This window comes from Micromys minutus (genome assembly GCF_963924665.1).
Source record: "Micromys minutus genome assembly, chromosome: 14".
NCBI classification, from domain to species: domain Eukaryota; kingdom Metazoa; phylum Chordata; class Mammalia; order Rodentia; family Muridae; genus Micromys; species Micromys minutus.
The window spans coordinates 41,593,004-41,602,635 of NC_137983.1; positions in this window are offsets into that span (position 1 = coordinate 41,593,004).

Consider the following 9,632-nt stretch of genomic DNA (forward strand, 5'->3'; position numbering starts at 1 on the left):
TTTACCTTATATACAGTTTATATTAACCTGACCACAGTAAGTAGCTGTGATGTCATTGTCAACTTGATATGGTCTAAAATCATCTAGAAAAAAAAATCTCCAGAGAAACCTGATTTGTTGTCCTCTGGGCACAATCGCAACCATGTTCATTGAGATGGGAATAAATACCTACCCTAAAAGAAAATAGCACCACTCCCCGGGATAGAGCTCTGGATACATAAAAGGAAGAAGCTACCTGAGTAATCACATTAACGGTCTCTGCTGCCTGACTGTGGATGTGAAGTGGCCAGCTACATCACGGTGGGTTGTACCCTGTGAGCCAAGATAAAACCTTGCTTCCTGGGTTGCTTTTTGAAGAGTATTTTATCACAGCAACACAAAAGTGCCTTAAGACACTAGAATCTTTTTTCAGTTGGGACTTTCACTATTACTCTGTGCTGGGAACATTAGTGGAACTTTAAAGCACATGTTTTTGCACATGTCTAGGCACAGAGCTGAAAAGGCATTGCGTATTTGAGACTAGTATTTACCCAGAACTCTTAGGTAAAGTTGATGCTTCTGCTAGAATTCAGAAAGTACCTGGCCACTTAGAGCATCCAAAGATACTGGCCCTGGGATGTATGAAAATGAATAGAAACACTGTGGGCTCACTTTAAGGGAAAGAAGACAATAATTGACTTTGAAATCCCACAAAAATAAATGGTCTGTGCTATACAGGGTGCTTCTGAAAACATCCTGTGTCCAAAAAGTGCACACACCGCATGTGCTTCTTCCTCAACTGTGTCCATTTACTGCACACCATACACTGGTGCCCAGGCAGAACTGGAGGAACTAAGGTAGTTCTGCCATTGGAGAAAATCACAGGTGATGCCTTTCCAGTTCACAATCAACAATGACAGACACTGATGCTACCCAAGCAGGTTCTGAGGACACCACCCTGACGTTCCGGGATATCACGGTGCTGATAGTTCACAAGAAGGGACATTTGGATGCTAACAGGTGTGAGAAGGAACACAGGAATGGCTGCGACCTTCTTCTGACAAATAATATTGTTGTGCTTAGTGTATATGTGTGTGTGTGTGTGTGTGTGTGTGTGTGTGTGTGTGTGTATAACCTTGAATGTGCTGTTTGTGAGGCAGGCTTCCTTGCTGAGTTGTAAACTCATAACTCTGTTATCAAAGGAGGTGTAATAATAAAAAGAACCTTTGTTGTGCACAAGGCTTTACTCCATTGAGTTCTTTAGTTTCCTGCTTGAGTCCCCTTGGTTCCAACATTAATCAACAGAGGCAATTTGCTCAGCCCCTCCCCTCCCACCTATTGTTGTTATTTTTGCTAAATAAATGTAGTATCAAGATACTTTCCAAATACCTATTTCTTCACCTTAATATCTATGTAGCTCCAAGTGCTATCAGTTACATTTCTCTGTACAACTGACATCATCTGGAACAGAGACTCACAAACTGATCAAAGAACTAAGAACAAGTATAAAAATAGAGCATCTCTGCCATCCTCCCTTCCCCAGAGACTCAAGGAAAATTGCAGAAGAGGATGAAGAAAAAAAAAGATCAAAAGATCATCAAAGACAGAAATCAGGAAAGATGGAGGTGAAAAAGTATCTTGGGGATACAGCAAGACTGTAAAATTCAAAGCTTCCTGGAAGCTGTTGTTGCCTGCACAAAGTCTGAACAAGATCAAGCCAATCGGTATGGAAGCATGAATCCCACCTTTAGCTGAAGTTCTAAAACAGTTGCTGAGAAACTACTAGAAAGTCAGCTTTCTTTAGAGATATGGTCCCAAGTAGATTAATCTTGCTGCATCAGATAGCTCTATACCCATATTGGCAGTATGAATTTAATTTACTGGGTTATTTTAAGAGGGAGAGGATATGCTGTACAACATTATATTAACTTGGTACCAGGAGTGGGGTATTGCAGTGACACACCTGACCAAGTTGTTCTGGGGAGAACTGTAGAAGGACTTTGGAACTTTGTGCAAGAAAAGCCATTGAGTATTCAGTGTTTGGTGAGCAGTTCTGTAGGAGTTTGGCAGATAAGAATGTTGAGAGTAATGCTGGAGATGAAGGCTTGGCTTGTGATGTTTCAGAGAAAAGTTTAAAGACTCTACCAGAGACATTTGTCACCTTAAATTAACTCTGTTGGTTCTGGTTAGCTGGGGCTGAAGAAGCAACTGTAATTAAGAAGATAACAGAACTTCTCAGATGAAACCTTTGCTTTACTGAGGAGCCCGATTCTGGTTGGCTGGAACTGAGAAATTATCAGTAATTAAGATACCAGCATCACTGATGTAAAATCTTCGGGAAGCGTTTCCTAAGAGTCGACACACAGAAACTGTGTTTCAGCAGCAGCCAAGGTTGTACTTTATGTTAGCAGCCAGTCTTGGTAGTTTAAGAGCCGCCAGGTGGCACTGGTTTTGAAGGCATGAAGGGATCATGGAGAGCAGCTGAGGTATGGCACTGTGAAAAGCCAGGAAAGGTCATTGGTGAAGGTGTATCATCGGTGACAATTGAAGGCCCAGGACTGAAATGATCATACAAAGAAGTTGAGGCTTGCCACAATAAAGAGAGCCCAGGAGAGCCTACTGATGAAAGTGCAGCCCAGGTGCCACAGAAGATCAGCAATTTGGAGATACCAGTACCAAGAATTGTAACAGAACCGGAAGAGAACTAACCAACTCGTATAAGACAAGCTGTGTGTGCTGCAGAGGACAGAGCTGGAGCCGAGACCCAAGCTCCTGGGAGGACCACAGAAGATCCAGGGTGATTAGACATTGCTTTATTGACACTGTTGAAATTTGGTTTTTGCTTTGTTCATCCTGGGACTGTGCCCTGGTTCTTTACTCTTGGAGAAAGAACTTAATTTCTATCTGAGCCCACAGGCTGAAAGATTTTAACCTTTTAAGAGATTTTGGATTTTTAAAGAGATTGAATATTTTAAAGAGGCCAAACTTTTGATGTGTCTGAATTTGCAACAACTGCATGACTTTTAAAGACTTTTAAAAGCGCTTTTAAATGTGAGATCTTGGGGATGAATGAGAAAGAAAAGGCTGTGACTTAGTGTTAATGTTTGTCAGGTTGACAGGGGTCAAGGGCGCTGGACAGTTTTGTTTCAACTTGATACAGGTTAAAGTCACCTGAAAGGAGAGAACCTCAATTGAGAAAATGCCTCCAGAAGATGGAGCTATAGGCAAGCCTGTAAGGGTGTTTTCTTAATTATTGACTGATGTGGGAAGGCTCAGCCCATAGCAGGTGGTGCTATCCCTGGGCTGGTGGTCCTGTGGGTTCTATAAGAAAATAGGCTGAGCAAGTCAGGAAGCAAGCCAGTACTCAGGACTCCTCCACTGCCGCTGCGTCAGCTCCTGACTCCTGGCTCCTGACTCTGCCTTATTTAAGTTCCTGCCCTAACTTCCTTTGATGATGAACTGTAATGTGGAGATGTAAGCTGAACAATCACTTTTCTCTCCAACTTGCTTTTTGGTCATAGTGTTTCATCACAGAAATAGAAACCCTAACAAAGCAAGGGTTAAGAAATGAAGTTGGGAGGTGGGTGCAGTGCTTTGAATGACAATGGCCCCTGTGGGCCTCATATGTTTGAATGCTTGGTAACCAGTTAGTGGAACTATTTTGAAAGGATTAGAAGGTGTGTCCTGTTGGAGAATGTATGTATGTAACTGGGAGTAAACTTTGAGGTTTCAAAAGCTTTCCCAAGCCCAGTCTTGTTGATCTCTCCCTCCCTCCCTCCCGCCTATTGATCAGGATGTAAAACTCTCAGCTACTGCTCCAGCACCATGCCTGTCTGATTCCCACCATGATGACCACGGACCAACCCTCTACAATTATAAGCAAGCCCACAAATGTTTTCGTTTATGAGTTGCCTTGGATGGTGTCTCTTCACTGCAAAAGAACAGTAACTAAAATGGAAGAAATTCCAGAAGTTAGAGAGAGGAGGGGGTGAATTTGATCAAATCCATGTATAAAATCATCAAAGAATAAATAAAATTATTTTTAAGATTGCAACATACGGAAATACATGTTTGTAGTATTTTACTACATCTTATTAAATTTAATTGCAATCAGTAGCCACTAGGTGGCAGGAAAAGCCTGGTTTGAGGCTAAAAAAAAACGGAAAAAAAAAAAAACAAAAACACTGTTCCCTAATCATATGTGATGCCTACCTAATTCAAACTTTCCAGTCATGCTTCGCTTCCTACTGCGTTAGCAGCAACACTATTTTCGTTGCTCGTTCACACTTGTGCTCTAGTCTCTAGTTCTCACAAGGACACTGCCTTCTTTCTTTCTGCACAGTTACTAGGAAAACTGACTTTGAGTCTGTTGCAGTAAATATTAAAAAAATAGATCTGATTAAATCTTTGCCGGCCCTGAGGTCTCACTCAGGCCCGGTTTTAGTTCGGAGTCGCGCACTCCTCTGGTACCGGGTCCGAGCTGCCAGCACGACCCAACTTGTCCCTGCAACTCCCTTCCCTTGGCAGTTTTCCACTGCCTGTTTTCCGCCTCTGTCCTGGGGTATTTCTGTACCCCAAAATCCTACACAAACACAACTCTATAGCCCGATAGCTTTTCATACAGGTTTATATATTCAGCTCTCAATCCACAAACCCTTTACACAACAAGATTACATTAAATAGACAAAGATACAAACTGCCCTTCATATAAGATGCTAGACCTATGAAATCCTTAATGTTCATAGCTTTTTAACAACAATAAATATCACCTGGATCTAGCTGGTCCTTGGGAAGCCCCGTGTTGCCACAATCTTGCCCTTTTCTCTTCTGACCTCCTCTGCCCTCCTACCTCCCTCCCCTCACCCAGTCACTGGCTTTCCTTTATTTTACTAATTAAAATGGGAAGGTTAAGTTACAGTAAGTGACTAGCCAGCCCTTCCTTGGGAAGTGAAATTAACATTAAAATGCTAACAGTTTTAGGATAATCTACAGAGTCTCCTAATGCCACTGTTGGAATACTTCTGGGAAGAACTTTTCCTTGACACTAGAATATGGCTCCATGGTAGACCATGCACACTGTGCGAGGCCCTGGATTTAAGCCAGACAGTGGCACCCCCAAACCCAAGCTGAATTCTCTCTGAAGACTCATCTAACCAGAATTCATTGCAACATGTTTTACTGCCTATCAGTCTGGTCCCTGGCGCATAGCAGCTTTCTGACACGCAATCCCTGTAGCCCCTTATACTCCCTCTTCGGTGAACATGGAATTCACACTCGCCACCAATATTGTGTGTCTGTTATACAATATTAAGCCACACAGAGTTGCCAGGCAAAGAGATGAGTCTAAAGTTGATGACTAAGTTCCAAGACCAAGGAATACCTTTATTGGATAGATTGAGGCCTAAATGTGGCCAGCGAGCGTATTTTGTGGGGATACGAATACTTGGAATGTTATTTTTTAATTATCTAATATTAAAGAATCAGAAGAAATCACATCGAGTCAAAGTTCGGGTTCATGTTGACAGAGGTGTGCCGGGATGTCTTTCTTCATAGTGCAAAGGTTTATCCAGAGCAGGATGACTGCTTTCTGTGGAAGGGATTCTCTCTCCTCCTCCTCCCATACTTTCCCCTCCACAAACATTCCCTCGGCGCACGGCAAGATTTCATCCTGGGAAATCTTTAGCCTTTGACAAGTGTCTCTGATTAGCCACAATAGGCTTCTCAGAGACCCCTCTCATCCCACCTAGACCCCAATCTTGGCATGCAATGACTTGCATTAAGATCCTGCTTATAACTCTTGAACTCATATAACCACATCTCTAAGACAGCACAAATCCCCTTCAAAATGCCTGCCTAAGAATGTTCGGGATTGTCCAAAGAGTTACTGTTAGTCCCAGCCTGTCTACCTCCCAGCTTCTGTTGGGAGAAGGAACCCTGCCCTTGGTAAGTATCATGGGGTCAGGCAGTAATCCCAGATGATTTACGTGGGTCAAGTCCCAAAGTCCCAAAGATATACTTCGCGGTTCACTCTTCCAACTCAACCCATGTCCGCCGACTCTAATTCCTTCCGATTCTTCCTAGAAAATCTCTAACCACCTCTGTCTAATCCATGGCACCAGCAGTTCGTGCTGGACTCTTCCCTACATGTGCTTGGCAGTTAACATCTGTTCGGGTGTGTCTGTAGATGCAGCCCTTACCTTATCTAAGGCCGGCTTCTGCTGCAGTTGCTTTTGAAAATAGCCCAGGTTTATAGATGTCCAGCCCCCTCCCCGTTCTCCTCTCCATCCCCCTCTCCCACTACAGACACTCTCATCTTTCCTTGTTTCCCATCATATGAGCTGTATCTCCTATTCCGCTCTTTAACCCACCCATGGTCTCTCTTCACTCTCCTGGGTTTTAGGGTTACTCCAGGCTGTATATGTTAGAATGTGAACATTTGGAAGTGGGAACCACAAATGTCAGAGAGCATGTGCTCTTTGTCTTTTTGAATCTGGGCTGCATCAAACCTCGATCCTGATATATTGATCTCTAGTTCCACTAATTTACCTAAAACGGTCATTCTTCTTCGCTGCTGAGTAGTATTCCACAGTGTAGGTGCACCACATTTCCTGCCCACCCATTGGAGGATGTTTGGGTCGTTGCTATTTCCTAGCTACTGTGAATAGAGCATCAGTGAACATCTGTGGAGTTGTTTTTGGCTTTGGGAGGATTTCCCTTACTGACTTCCAGAGAAGCTGTTGTCCCCTTTCCCCACGTCCTTGCCAGCACTGTTGTCTGTCATCTTCCCAGTCTTAGCCTTTCTAAGGATGAGATGGCAGCCAAGTGGGGTGAAGTCTCAAAGTTGTTTTCATATTTATGTCTCTAATTGCCAAGGGTGATGAACACTATTTGAGGGATTTCTTAGATGTTTTTATTTCTTCTATAAAGGACCTTATATACAGATCCATGACCCTTTTTTTTTTTTTATTCTTTAGCTTTTGATCACAGCAACAAAGAAGTAACCAATACCCAAGATATACTCCAGATACATTCCAAAGCACAACAGTTTGTTCCTAAAACAAAGAAATATTGGATGTTCTGCCTGTGAACTCCCCCAATGTCTTGGGTACTTTGTGTTGCTGTGATAAGGCACATGCTAAAAGCAACCCAAGGAAACAAAGTTTTACCCACAACCTGCTCGGTCTGTATACAGTTACTTGTATGTAAATGCTTTCAGGGCTGATGACTGGGTACTGGATAATCACACAGTGGGACTCCTTGGGGGAAAATGTCCCCAGCTTATTTTTATTGCCTGTAGTTCATAGTTCTTTATCTACAGGTGAGACCTCCTGAGCTTCCCCCTCCATATGAAGATGTCTACTGACATCATCCTTGTTCAGATCAGAGTTAGGCAGGCCTGTTGATGACACTTCATCTGTGTAGCTTCTGACATTCCTACAAGACACAATATTGCAACAAAGTTCCTGATCCTCTGGCTCCTACAACCTTTCTGCCGTCTCTTCCACAATGATGCCACACTCTAAGACACAGGAGTTACATTATAAAGGTATCAGCTAGGACTAAGCTCTACAATGCTGCACTTTGATTGGTTGTAGATTCCTGTAATGGTTTCTGTCTGATACAAAAACAGAAGTTTCCTTGATGAAGGGTAGAGACTACACTTAACTGTGGGTGGAGAACAAATACTTAGAATGTAGTTAGGAATTATGCTGGATCATTAAAATTGCAGTTGTTGGTTCAGGTCAGATTCAGCTCTGAACCTCTGGGCCCTGTGTCTAACATGTATAATGTCTTCAGAAGTATAGACTGACTTTTTACCTCTAGGGACAGGAATCAACCAACGGCAATAAATACAATAACCTTTAAAGTTTTGAGAGTCTCCCAGACAACACTGCCCAACAACTCAGGAGAGTACTGGGGTTTTTGTTAGATGGTCTATAGCTCTTTGGGGGCATTTTTATTTATACAAGATGTGTCCATTTATAAGCTGAATTTATATGTATTATAGGCACTTTGGTAGGAAGCTAATAATATGATCCCTCTGGATTTTTTTCCCTAACATTCTTGCTATTATTTTAGTCTCCATCTTCCATAATGGTCTCACTCCACCCTCCTATTTTCCCGTCTTCCTCTTCAGATAATCTTTACTGTGCTATTCGCTCTCTATTGTTCTTCCTGTCACCTCTGCCATGGTCCTTTTTATTTCCCTGGTTCCTGCAGTTGCTCCAGATTATGTGCTAGCATCTGAAGATTTGGAGCCAGGCGCTTCCAGTGAGAAAGAACATCCAATGTTTGTCTTTCTGAGTCCAATCCCAATATTTCTTAAACAAGGCATTTTTTACAGCCAACAGAACTGTAAGAAAATATGTCCTTACATATGTTTTCCTTGATTCATTTTAAGGAATCTATTATAGCCTTGCATAATCTCTATTAAATTTCCTTTCTTCACTTTGGTCTTCCTTCTTCTTAAGCTTCATATGGTCTGTGAGTTATATTGTGGGTATTCTAAGCTATTGGGCTAATATCCACTTATCAGTGAATACATAACATGTGTATTTTTTAAGATTTATTTATTTATTATATATAAGTACCCTATAGGCACACCAGAAGAGAGCATCAGATCTCATTACAGATGGTCTCGAGCCACCATGTGGTTGCTGGAATTTGAACTCAGAACCTCTGGAAGAGCAGTCAGTGCTCTTAACTGCTGAGCCATCTCTCCAGCCCACCATTTCTCCAGAAAATATGTATTCTTTTGTTTTTCTAGTTCCATCCATTTGCCTAAGAATTTCATGAAGTCATTATTTTTATTACCTGAGTAGTACCATTGTGTAAATGTGCCACATTTTCTGTATCCATTCCTCTATTGAGGAACATCTGGGTTCTTTCTAGTTTCTGGCTATTATAAATTAGACTGCTATGATTATAGTGTAGCATGTCTCCTTGTTATATGTTGGAGCATCATTTGGGTATATGCCCAGGAGTGGTATAGATGAGTCCTCAGGTAATATTATGACCAATTTTCTGAGGAACCACCAAACTGATTTCCAGAGTTGTTGTACCAGATTGCAATCCTACCAGCAATGAAAGAGTGTTCCTCTTTCATTACATCCTCACCAGCATGAGTTTTTGATCTTAGCCATTCTGACTGGTTTAAGATAGAATCTCAGGGTCATTTTGATATTCATTTCCCTGATGTTTCAGTCCTACTTAGAAGGGGAACAAAATAATCACTGGAGGTAGAGAGACCTATGAGGGAGAGAGAGGAGGGGGAAGAAAGGGGGCAGGATCAGGTTTTGGAAGAGATGGGGGGGACACAGGGGATCAGGATATTGAAAGGAGATGTATAACAGTAGGGATGGGGAAACTTGGGGTAGCCACTTGAAAGTCTCAGATGCCAGGAAAGCAAGAGGCTCCCAGGACCCAACAGGGATGAGATTAGCTGAAATATACAAAAAAGGGACAGAGAACCTGTAAATACCATATCCAGAGGTTAGGCATGGCCAGAGGTTGAGGGATGGGGCCACCTATCCATCTCAAAATACTAACCCAAAATTGTTTCTAAAGGAAACACAGGGACAAAGAGTGGAATAGAGACTGAAGGAAAGGCCATCCAGAGACTGCCCCACCTAGGGATCCATCCCATATACTGA